This window comes from Entelurus aequoreus, linkage group LG19 (genome assembly GCF_033978785.1).
Source record: "Entelurus aequoreus isolate RoL-2023_Sb linkage group LG19, RoL_Eaeq_v1.1, whole genome shotgun sequence".
Lineage (NCBI taxonomy): Eukaryota > Metazoa > Chordata > Actinopteri > Syngnathiformes > Syngnathidae > Entelurus > Entelurus aequoreus.
In genome coordinates, this window is record NC_084749.1 from 10520277 (window position 1) to 10533177 (window position 12901).

Sequence of the window (12901 nt, forward strand, 5' to 3'; positions counted from 1 at the left end):
TATCATCACCTCTTGCTTCTTCTGTATCATCACATGCTACATTTTCTGTATCATCACCTGCTGCTTCTTCTGTATCATCACCTGTTGCTTCTTCTGTATCATCACCTGTTGCTTCTTCTGTATCATCACCTGCTACATCTTCTGTATCATCACCTGTTGCTTCTACTGTATCATCACATGCTGCTTCTTCTGTATCATCACATGCTGCTTCTCCTGTATCACCACCTGTTGCTTCTCCTGTATCATCACATGCTGCTTCTCCTGTATCATCACATGCTGCTTCTCCTGTATCATCACATGCGGCTTCTTCTGTATCATCACCTGTTGCTTCTTCTGTATCATCACCTGCTACATCTTCTGTATCATCACCTGTTGCTTCTTCTGTATCATCACCTGTTGCTTCTTCTGTATCATCACCTGTTGCTTCTTCTGTATCATCACCTGTTGCTTCTTCTGTATCACCTGTTGCTTCTTCGGTATCATCACCTGTTGCTTCTTCTGTATCATCACCTGTTGCTTCTTCTGTATCATCACCTGTTGCTTCTACTGTATCATCACATGCTGCTTCTACTGTATCATCACATGCTGCTTCTCCTGTATCATCACATGCTGCTTCTCCTGTATCATCACATGCTGCTTCTCCTGTATCATCACATGCTGCTTCTCCTGTATCATCACATGCGGCTTCTTCTGTATCATCACCTGCTACATCTTCTGTATCATGACCTGTTGCTTCTTCTGTATCATCACCTGTTGCTTCTTTTGTATCATCACCTGTTGCTTCTTCTGTATCATCACATACTACATCTTCTGTATCATCACCTGCTGCTTCTTCCGTATCATCACCTGTTGCTTCTTCTGTATCATCACATGCTACATCTTCTGTATCATCACCTGTTGCTTCTTCTGTATCACCTGTTGCTTCTTCTGTATCATCACCTGTTGCTTCTTCTGTATCATCACCTGTTGCTTCTTCTGTATCATTACTTGCTACATCTCCTGTATCATCACCTGTTGCTTCTTCTGTATCATTACTTGCTACATCTCCTGTATCATCACCTGTTGCTTCTTCTGTATCATCACATGCTACATCTTCCGTATCATCACCTACTGCTTCTTCCGTATCATCACCTGCTGCTTCTTCTGTATCATCACCTGCTGCTTCTTCTGTATCATCACCTGTTGCTTCTTCTGTATCATCACCTGTTGCTTCTTCTGTATCATCACCTGCTGCTTCTTCTGTATCATCACCTGCTGCTTCTTCTGTATCATCACCTGTTGCTTCTTCTGTATCATCACCTGTTGCTTCTTCTGTATCATCACCTGCTGCTTCTTCTGTATCATCACCTGCTGCTTCTTCTGTATCATCACCTGCTGCTTCTCCTGTATCATCACCTGCTACATCTTCTGTATCATCACATGCTGCTTCTTCTGTATCATCACCTCTTGCTTCTTCTGTATCATCACCTCTTGCTTCTTCTGTATCATCACATGCTGCTTCTTCTGTATCATCACCTGCTACATCTTCTGTATCATCACATGCTGCTTCTCCTGTATCATCACCTGTTGCTTCTTCTGTATCATCACCTCTTGCTTCTTCTGTATCATCACCTGCTACATCTTCTGTATCATCACATGCTGCTTTTTCTGTATCATCACCTCTTGCTTCTTCAGTATCATCACATGCTACATCTTCTGTATCATCACATGCTACATCTTCTGTATCATCACCTGTTGCTTCTTCTGTATCATCACATGCTGCTTCTTCTGTATCATCACATGCTGCTTCTTCTGTATCATCACCTGTTGCTTCTTCTGTATCATCACCTGCTACATCTTCTGTATCATCACCTGTTGCTTCTTCTGTATCATCACATGCTGCTTCTTCTGTATCATCACCTGCTGCTTCTTCTGTATCATCACCTGTTGCTTCTTCTGTATCATCACCTGTTGCTTCTTCTGTATCATCACCTGTTGCTTCTTCTGTATCATCACCTGCTACATCTTCTGTATCATCACCTGCTGCTTCTTCTGTATCATCACCTGTTGCTTCTTCTGTATCATCACCTGTTGCTTCTTCTGTATCATCACCCGTTGCTTCTTCTGTATCATCACCTGCTGCCTGTGATGATATGAGTTGTAGTGGTATCATGACGTAGTGGTGTGTGTGTGCTGGTGCAGGCTGGGGAAGACAGCAGAGGTGCACAGGTGTAAGACAACAAGTGTGGTAATGAAGCAGCAGCAACATTCCAAAGGTACATGAAGTGTCACATGAAGACTCAATGTTGTTTGTGTGAAGGCCACTGAAGGCTCCATGGTGTTGTCCACTTCTCCTCCTCCGGGTCTGGACCTGACCATGACCACCCATAGCACCAGTAGGTGGGGAGAAAGGAGTCAGGACACAGGTGACGCAGACGTGACTTTTCAAAGGTCGTGTGTCCTTCAGGAGACCAAGTGGTGGAGGAGATCAGGCTGGTGAAGGAAGCAAGGAAGCAGTTGGAGTGGAGGAGACAAGAGCTGCTCAGGAAGGGAAAAGACTTGCTGGCCCAGAACAGACATCGCAGGAACCAAGGTGGCTGAAAAGAACTCTTGATTAGTAGTGGACTTAAAACACATCCTTGAGGAACTCCATTCTTAATTGTCACATCTTGACCTGATTGAATGAAGAAGTAAACATGACCTATAAAAAAGGAATATACAGTGGGTGTCATTAATAGTCACATATTGACCTGATTGAATGAAGAAGTAAACATGACCTATAAAAAAGGAATATACAGTGGGTGTCATTAATAGTCACATATTGACCTGATTGAATGAAGAAGTAAACATGACCTATAAAAAAGGAATATACAGTGGGTGTCATTAATAGTCACATATTGACCTGATTGAATGAAGAAGTAAACATGACCTATAAAAAAGGAATATACAGTGGGTGTCATTAATAGTCACATATTGACCTGATTGAATGAAGAAGTAAACATCCATCCATCCATTTTCTACTGCTTGTCCCTTAACATGACCTATAAAAAAGGAATATACGGAAATTATTCAATTTTTTACTATTTATTTAATTGTAGCCATTTGCTAAATGGCAATGGTGCCATTTAGTTTTTCGTTGTCCCATTTACTCTCTGTAAAGCACCAGTTCCATTGGCAGCAAAACAGGCCCGGAGCATAATGCTACCACCACCATGCTTGGCGGTAGACATGGTGTTCCTGGGATTAAAGGCCTCCAAACATATTGCTGGGTATTGTGGCCAAACAGCTCCATTTTTGTTTCATCTGACATCACACGGACAAAGATAAGACCTTCTGGAGGAAAGTTCTGTGGACAGATGAAACAAAAATGGAGCTGTTTGGCCACAATACCCAGCAATATGTTTGGAGGAGAAAAAGGTGAGGCCTTTAATCCCAGGAACACCATCCCTACCGTCAAGCATGGTGGTCGTAGTATTATGCTCTGGGCCTGTCCAAAGGAACTGGTGCTTTACAGAGAGTAAATGGGACAATGAAAAAGGAGGATTACCTCCAAATTCATCAGACCGGAGGTTGGGTCTTGGGCGCAGTTGGGTGTTCCAACAGGACAATGACCCCAAACACACGTCAAAAGTGGTAAAGGAATGGCTAAATCAGGCTAGAATTAAAAGTTTTAGAATGGCCTTCCCAAAGTCCTGACTTAAACATGTGGACAATGCTGAAGAAACAAGTCCATGTCAGAAAACTAACACATTTAGCTGAACTGCACCAATTGTGTAGTAAAATATTTTAACATTTTCGTTGGTTTAGTAAACATATATAAAAACAAATGTAGAAATAGATGTGTATTTAAAAAACTACTACAGTAAATATATGAATGATTATTTCCCTTGGAATGTTTCGTAAGTAGTTTAAGTTCCTTTAAACATTTTTGGCGGTATTTTCACTAATGTTTTTTTTCTTTTGTGACTCCACAAGCTCGTGACAGCTGGAAAAAGAAGTATTTTGATACCAAGAAGGCCACAGCGCCGTTAGAAGAGGCTCTGAAGAGCGTGCGACAAGACCTGGAGACCTTTTACAACCAAGTCCTTCATCAGCTGCACGCTCGGGAGAGCAGGAGCAAGCCACAGAAACAAGGATGCTCTGAAAAGGTACATCCATTAGTAGTAGTCACTGAAAAGGTACATCCATTAGTAGTAGTCACTGAAAAGGTACATCCATTAGTAGTAGTCACTGAAAAGGTACATCCATTAGTAGTAGTCACTAAAAAGGTACATCCATTAGTAGTAGTCACTGAAAAGGTACATCCATTAGTAGTAGTCACTGAAAAGGTACATCCATTAGTAGTAGTCACTAAAAAGGTACATCCATTAGTAGTAGTCACTAAAAAGGTACATCCATTAGTAGTAGTCACTAAAAAGGTACATCCATTAGTAGTAGTCACTGAAAAGGTACATCCATTAGTAGTAGTCACTGAAAAGGTACATCCATTAGTAGTAGTCACTAAAAAGGTACATCCATTAGTAGTAGTCACTAAAAAGGTACATCCATTAGTAGTAGTCACTGAAAAGGTACATCCATTAGTAGTAGTCACTGAAAAGGTACATCCATTAGTAGTAGTCACTGAAAAGGTACATCCATTAGTAGTAGTCACTGAAAAGGTACATCCATTAGTAGTAGTCACTGAAAAGGTACATCCATTAGTAGTCACTGAAAAGGTACATCCATTAGTAGTCACTGAAAAGGTACATCCATTAGTAGTAGTCACTGAAAAGGTACATCCATTAGTAGTAGTCACTGAAAAGGTACATCCATTAGTAGTAGTCACTGAAAAGGTACATCCATTAGTAGTAGTCACTAAAAAGGTACATCCATTAGTAGTATTCACTGAAAAGGTACATCCATTAGTAGTATTCACTGAAAAGGTACATCCATTAGTAGTATTCACTGAAAAGGTACATCCATTAGTAGTATTCACTGAAAAGGTACATCCATTAGTAGTATTCACTGAAAAGGTACATCCATTAGTAGTAGCCACTGAAAAGGTACATCCATTAGTAGTAGCCACTGAAAAGGTACATCCATTAGTAGTAGTCACTGAAAAGGTACATCCATTAGTAGTAGTCACTGAAAAGGTACATCCATTAGTAGTAGTCACTGAAAAGGTACATCCATTATTAGTAGTCACTGAAAAGGTGCATCCATTAGTAGTAGTCACTGAAAAGGTGCATCCATTAGTAGTAGTCACTGAAAAGGTACATCCATTAGTAGTAGTCACTGAAAAGGTACATCCATTAGTAGTAGTCACTGAAAAGGTACATCCATTAGTAGTAGTCACTGAAAAGGTACATCCATTAGTAGTAGTCACTGAAAAGGTACATCCATTAGTAGTAGTCACTGAAAAGGTACATCCATTAGTAGTAGTCACTGAAAAGGTACATCCATTAGTAGTAGTCACTGAAAAGGTACATCCATTAGTAGTAGTCACTGAAAAGGTACATCCATTAGTAGTAGTCACTGAAAAGGTACATCCATTAGTAGTAGTCACTGAAAAGGTACATCCATTAGTAGTAGTCACTGAAAAGGTACATCCATTAGTAGTAGTCACTGAAAAGGTACATCCATTAGTAGTAGTCACTGAAAAGGTACATCCATTAGTAGTAGTCACTGAAAAGGTACATCCATTAGTAGTAGTCACTGAAAAGGTACATCCATTAGTAGTAGTCACTGAAAAGGTACATCCATTAGTAGTAGTCACTGAAAAGGTACATCCATTAGTAGTAGTCACTGAAAAGGTACATCCATTAGTAGTAGTCACTGAAAAGGTACATCCATTAGTAGTAGTCACTGAAAAGGTACATCCATTAGTAGTAGTCACTGAAAAGGTACATCCATTAGTAGTAGTCAAGGAGGCCCTGATTAATTTGTTGTCAAAGTTCAGTTGAAATGTTACTCCACTCTAGTCAATAGAAAGTAAGTCATTTATTTCAATGTAGTTATTAATGACTCGTTATCTTGTGTGGTAAACATACCAGGCTTTCATAACAAGGTGGCAATGTAATCAATCAATGTTTATTTATATAGCCCTAAATCACAAAAGTCTCAAAGGGCTGCACAAGCCACAATGACATATTGTGGTTCATTCAGCAGTTACCGCTTAGCAGACTTGAAAATAATTCTCACAAGAACTGGAATAAATACAAAACAGACTTAGGGAGAATTATTGACAATGAGTCATTTTTATTCTTAAATTAATTTAAAAAAGGGTAGTGGTTATCTACAAGGGTTGTCCCGGTACCAAAATGTATTTCCATACTTTTCTAAAAAAAACAACTAAAAATGTAAGTAAATATCTTACGATACACACTGATTGTCAGACTTTGGACAACATTATGGGATTAAAAGTTACTTACCATGCAGAAATGTAATGTCACTTCCTGGTCAAAAAAGTAGGGGCGTGGCTTCAGTCTATAATCAAGCCACGCCTCTAAAACTCTAGTGCTTCGGTAGTGGCATAAAAACTAGGGACATGATTTTTTTTGAGCACACTTTTTTCATTGAAACATTACATTTCCAATAAATCTGTCTTTCAAGCTCGGTTTAAAATGAATCATGAAGATCTTCTAAATTACGCCATTGAAACAAATCTAAAAAATGTTTTAAGCGGTATGTCCATGAATTGGAATTAGGGGTCAGTGTAGTAGTTCCTGTTTTTCTTCTAAAAGGTTACAACTACGGATGTCCGATAAAGGCTTTTTTGCCGATATCCGATATTGTCCAACTCTTAATTACCGATTCCTATATCAACCGATACCGATATATACAGTCGTGGAATTAACATATTATTAGGGCTGCAACTAACGATTAACTTGATAATCGATGAATCTGTCGATTATTACTTCGATTAATCGATAATAATCGGATAAAAGAGAAAAACTACATTTCTATCCTAGCCAGTATTTTATTGGAAAAAAAACCCAGCTTACTCACACCATACTTATTTTGATTATTGTTTCTCAGCTGTTTGTAAATGTTGCAGTTTATAAATAAAGGTTTATTTTAAAAAATATATATATATTTAAAAAAAAAAAAACTCTGCGCATAGCATAGATCCAACGAATCGATGACTAAATTAATCGGCAACTATTTTAATAATCGATTTTAATCGATTTGTTGTTGCAGCCCTACACATTATTATGCCTAATTTTGTTGCGATGCCCCGCTGGATGCATTAAACAATGTAACAAGGTTTTCTAAAATAAATCAACTCAAGTTATGGGAAAAAAATGCCATATTTATTATTATTGAAGTCACAAAGTGCATTATTTTTTTTTAACATGCCTCAAAACATCAGCTTGGAATTTGGGACAAGCTCTCCCTGAGAGTGCATGAGGAGGTTGAGGTGGGCGGGGTTGGGGGTAGCGGGGGGTGTATATTGTAGCGTCCCGGAAGAGTTAGTGCTGCAAGGGGTTCTGGGTATTTGTTTTGCTGTGTTTATGTTGTGTTACGGTGCGGATGTTCTCCCGAAATGTCATTCTTGTTTGGTGTGGGTTCACAGTGTGGCGCATATTTGTAACCGTGTTAAAGTTGTTTATACGGCACCCTCAGTGTGACCTGTATGGCTGTTGACCAAGTATGAGTTGTATTCCCTTGTGTGTGTGTGTGTGAAAAGCCGTAGATATTATGTGATTGGACCGGCATGCAAAGGCAGTGCCTTTAAGGTTTATTGGCGCTCTGTACTTCTCCCTACGTCCGTGTACACAGCGGCGTTTTAAAAAGTCATACATTTTACTTTTTGAAACCGATACCGATCATTTCCGATATTACATTTTAAAGCATTTATCGGCCGATATTATCGGACATCTCTAGTTACAACAGCTACTTCTCAATAGAAAGTAGATGTATGTATTCATCTTATCACGGTCTGCCCTGGGTTTAAACAAATCATGATATCATCTCTGTTAAAATCCCTGTCTGAGTACTTTGAAACCCTTTTTTTGTTGTTAAGGGCCCGCTCTTTGCATCAGTTCGCTAGAATGACCCATATATCGGAGTTAAAGGGCGATACGATGCAAAATATCGGCGCTGAGAATGGTTTGATCTCTAATGTTTGCAAGTGTTTCTCTGGCCAACCTTTCAGAACGAGCTCATCATTCAGATCCTGAGCGAGAGCCACGAGATGGACGACATGAAGAGGCAGGTGGAGGACGCCAAGATGAAGCTGCTGACGGAGATGAAGGTAAGACTTCGCAGCAGGTGTCGTGGGATGACGTGTGAACAATGTTGTTGTGCCGCAGCTGAGGAAACAGGCTGCCACCGAGCTGAGGGGCCTGAAGGCGGAGCTGGCCCAGAAGAAGAGTCAGTCCTGCCATTTTGGGCCTGTGGCATCTCCAAGATAAGTCCAAGTAGCCACGCGTGGAGCTGTCGGATCCTGACAGTGCATCAAATGAAACCACCGCCGTCTGGTGGAGATAATTTGAACGACATTAGGAGGTTGCCTACAGCCACAGTTATGTTTTTTTCCTGATGATTCAGCAGTTTTTTAAATATGAAGTTAAGGGCGAACTGCACTTTTTGGGGTATTTTTTCTATAAATCGCAATCCTTATGTAAGACAAGAACACTTTTTTAAAAATGTATTCTAACTCATAAATAAACGTTAGCAAGAGTCAGCTAACAATGGAGCCAATGGGAGTCACTCTTTTCTGCCAATAAAGCACTTAATGAAGATTTTTCGAATTTTATTATTTAAGTGGCTCATTTTAAGCATACGGCGGCGCATTCATTTCACGGACGCATCGCAACGTTCGCTTTTCCTTCGACAACAACACTACTAATCATGGCAGACTTCATTAGACAAAAAAAGATTACTTTGGGACACACTTTTAGTCAAACACTAAGCATCTTGTAGCATTGTTGCTAACTGCTAAACAAGCTATACAAACTATGAACATAATAAAACTATCACTTACTGTACAATGTCTGCTCTCACCGGGATGTTTATATCTTCCCGTTAGGATGGAGAACTAATCATAATCCTCACGCAGGTACAGAAAACTAAAAGGTGCCACAAACAAGCGTCTTTTTGTTTCTCTCTCGCTAAGTTATATGTCAAAGTTGACCTTCTACTATCCAAGAGAGGCATGATTGTAATCTCAAATTAACTTTCACCAACTCAGAGGCCATGCAGCCGCTCAATGTCAATATAGCAGCATGAGCTACTTAGCTCTCTGTGATCACAGCGCCGCTAAAAGTAGTTCCTCTGCATTAGCGCTTATGACAACCATATCACTAATACTTGTTAATATTCAGGTCACCACAAGTAAATTGAGTATTGTTGGTGCTTTTTAGAGGGTTTTTTGATGGCTTAATGGGCGGAATAGTGTACTACCATTGTTAGCCACCTCCTACTTGCCATATTTTACTAGTTGGAATGCATAAAATCAAAGTTAGCCACCTTGTACTTGCCATATTTTACTAATTGGAATGCATAAATCATTGCTGGCCACCTCGTACTTGCCATATTTTAATAGTTGGAATGCATAAAATCATTGTTAGCCACCTCGTACTTGCCATATTTTACTAGTTGGAATGCATAAATCATTGTTAGCCACCTCGTACTTGCCATATTTTACTAGTTGGAATGCATAAATCATTGTTAGCCACCTCGTACTTGCCATATTTTACTAGTTGGAATGCATAAATCATTGTTAGCCACCTCGTACTTGCCATATTTTACTAGTTGGAATGCATAAATCATTGTTAGCCACCTCGTACTTGCCATATTTTACTAGTTGGAATGCATAAATCATTGTTAGCCACCTCGTACTTGCCATATTTTACTAGTTGGAATGCATAAATCATTGTTAGCCACCTCGTACTAGCCATATTTTACTAGTTGGAATGCATAAATCATTGTTAGCCACCTCGTACTTGCCATATTTTACTAGTTGGAATGCATAAATCATTGTTAGCCACCTCGTACTTGCCATATTTTACTAGTTGGAATGCATAAATCATTGTTAGCCACCTCGTACTTGCCATATTTTACTAGTTGGAATGCATAAATCATTGTTAGCCACCTCGTACTTGCCATATTTTACTAGTTGGAATGCATAAATCATTGTTTGCCACCTCCTACTTGCCATATTTTCCTAGTTGGAATGCATGAAATAAAGAAATACATGTGTTCTTGTCGTACATAAGGATTGTGAATGATAAGACAAAATCAATAAAAAAGTGCAGTTTCCCCCTCTAATTGGAGCATCTGCGGCTCACAGCTAACATTTAAGGTGCACTACTTCCTGTTTTTGTTCTGAAAGTTAACCACAAAAACAGAAGCAAGTTTTCAAGGAACTTAATTGTCATGACGTTTACTACCAATGTTCCAGATTTGTTCCAGATTTATCCCAATGAGGAACTCAAGACCGCTAGTGTGTATAGGGTATAAATAGCATAGTTATTAGTATAAATAGAATGTGGAAAAACAAATGTATAAAAGCAAATGTTCCCATACGCAATACCAGTAATGTCATCTGTGCCAAACAGCTCCAAATAGGAACAAAAACAATGTATAAACAGTAATTAGTAATACATGATGCAAACAATGTGACTAAAGGAATGTTTAACATCGCTTTTAGCGAAGACTAGATAAGGACTTCACTTTGTAGATGTCCTCTACGGTAGACATTTGATTTTGGTCTATTTATTTTGCCAAACTTACAGGAGCGCTGTGCTCTTTTTAAGGACCTTCTGCAAAAGAGCCGGTCAAAGGTCAATGTCGTGTTTTGAAGAATCCGCTGCAAAAATGTGAGGCCCTCACAAGTTTTTTTTTAACGGGACTGGCGGGCCCACATGATGACAAAGAGAGGACCTAAAACGGAACCTTGAGGAACACCACTAGTACAGTTGAACAAATGACTACCGACTGCATCTGAAGTAAACGCCACCTTACTTTCATAAATCACGTTACCAGAAAACGTTGTGACCGCCCAAAAAGAGAGGACTTAAAGGGGTGCCTTGAGGAACATGTCAGTTGTTGGGTAACTTGGGTAAAACAGAATCCATCCTGTTTGGGTCCCACATCAAACTTAAGAGAGTCAATGACTTCACCATAAAAGTGGGTGACATTGTTATCACCAGGAAAGATGAGGTCACCTACCTAGTTTCCATTCTAGAGGCTAACCTTTCCTGTGATAAAATGGCAACCAAGGTAATCAAAAAGGTTAACCAACGAACGAGATTTCTCTACAGAATTTCCTCTCTGGTCAACAAAAGCACCTTGAGGATTCTGGCGGGAACTCTCGTTCAACCCTTTTTCGATTACGCATGCACCTCCTGGTACCCTAGCACCTCCAAAACCCTCAAATCTAAACTCCAAACATCTCAGAACAAGCTAGTCAGGTTACTTCTAGACCTCCACCCCAGATCCCACCTCACTCCTACCCACTTCTCTAAAGTGGGCTGGCTCAAGGTGGAGGACAGAGTTAAACAACTTGCACTGAGCCTAGTCTATAAAATCCGCTACACCTCCCTGATACCGAAGTACATGTCAAACTACTTCCTTAACGTAAATGACCGCCATAACCACAACACCAGGGAGAGCTCCACTAACCACGTTAAACCCAGATTCCGAACTAACAAAGGTCTTAACTCATTCTCTTTCTATGCCACATCAATGTGGAATGCGCTCCCAACAGGTATAAAAGAAAGGGCATCTCTATCCTCCTTCAAAACCGCAATAAAAGTTCACCTCCAGGCAACTACAACCCTAAACTAACACCCTCCCCGGATTGCTAACAATCAAATGCAGATACTTTTTCATTTTGCCTTCTGATCTCTCTGTCTCTGTCTCTGTCTCTGTCTCTCTCCACTACTTGATGTCCATATCCTCCCCCCCGCCCCCTCCACACCCCTGATTGTAAATAATGTAAATAATTCAATGTGATTATCTTGTGTGATGACTGTATTATGATAGTATATATGATATATACTATCTGTATCATGAATCAATTTAAGTGGACCCCGACTTAAACAAGTTGAAAAACTTATTGGGGTGTTACCATTTAGTGGTCAATTGTACGGAATATGTACTTCACTGTGCAACCTACTAATAAAAGTCTCAATCAATCAATCAATGTTTAAGTCACAGGTTGGGACGCCAGGCAGGTTCAAATGTCAACGCAAGGATCTACCAATGTGTTTGCAGAGGTCCAAGTTCTTTATACACTAGGGGAACTCTAGTATTCTAGGAGTTTGCCACAAACATGTCTTTAACTGCCTTTGGGGCCAATAATGTGTCTTTGCAGGGTGGGATTTGGCCCTCGGGACGCCAGTTGAACAGGCCTGCTGTATCATATTTGTATTTAAGTTTGTATTTGTGTGTGAATGTCGTATTAGGTAAAACAAGTTGAAATTAAAGCTGCAAGCAGCGATGGAGGGGACCGACTTTGATGGCACATAAAATCCAAACCGGAGCAGTAATTAAAACTCTTTGGTCAACTTTTAATCAGAAGGGTTCAATCTCTCTCCTGTGCTAGTTTGAAGCCGACACGACAAATGCACTCAGAGGAGATAATGTTTGAAAAAAGGTGACCGGTTTTTACAAAACTTTTGTTTTGAAGGGGGAATAGCAAACTTCCTGTTGATTTTTGCTGGGGGTTGGGAGACCTACATAGAGGTTTTTGTTTCATGTCTCTAAGACATTCCTACTGGAAGTTACAGGCAGTTTTGTCTGAGTTTTTTTCCTAGGAGCAGTTGTGTCGGTGTTTTATTCCTAGGGGGCGCTAGAGCGCAATTTTGAGTTTTGGGGTTGGGTTTTTTATTAGATCGCAATTTTTGCCAGTCCTGATGTGTGTGTCCAGTTTGGTGAGTTTTGAAGCATGTTAAAGGGGTCAAATAACAGCTCAAAAAGGCAAAAGTGACTG

The 12901-nt window shown here is 39.9% G+C and overlaps 1 pseudogene; it reads left to right on the plus strand.

Moving 5' to 3' along the window:
- The window catches only part of LOC133635456 (spermatogenesis-associated protein 1-like), a 21270-nt pseudogene extending 11759 nt beyond the window's left edge, over window positions 1-9511 (plus strand).
- Window positions 9512-12901: the final 3390 nt, after the last annotated feature.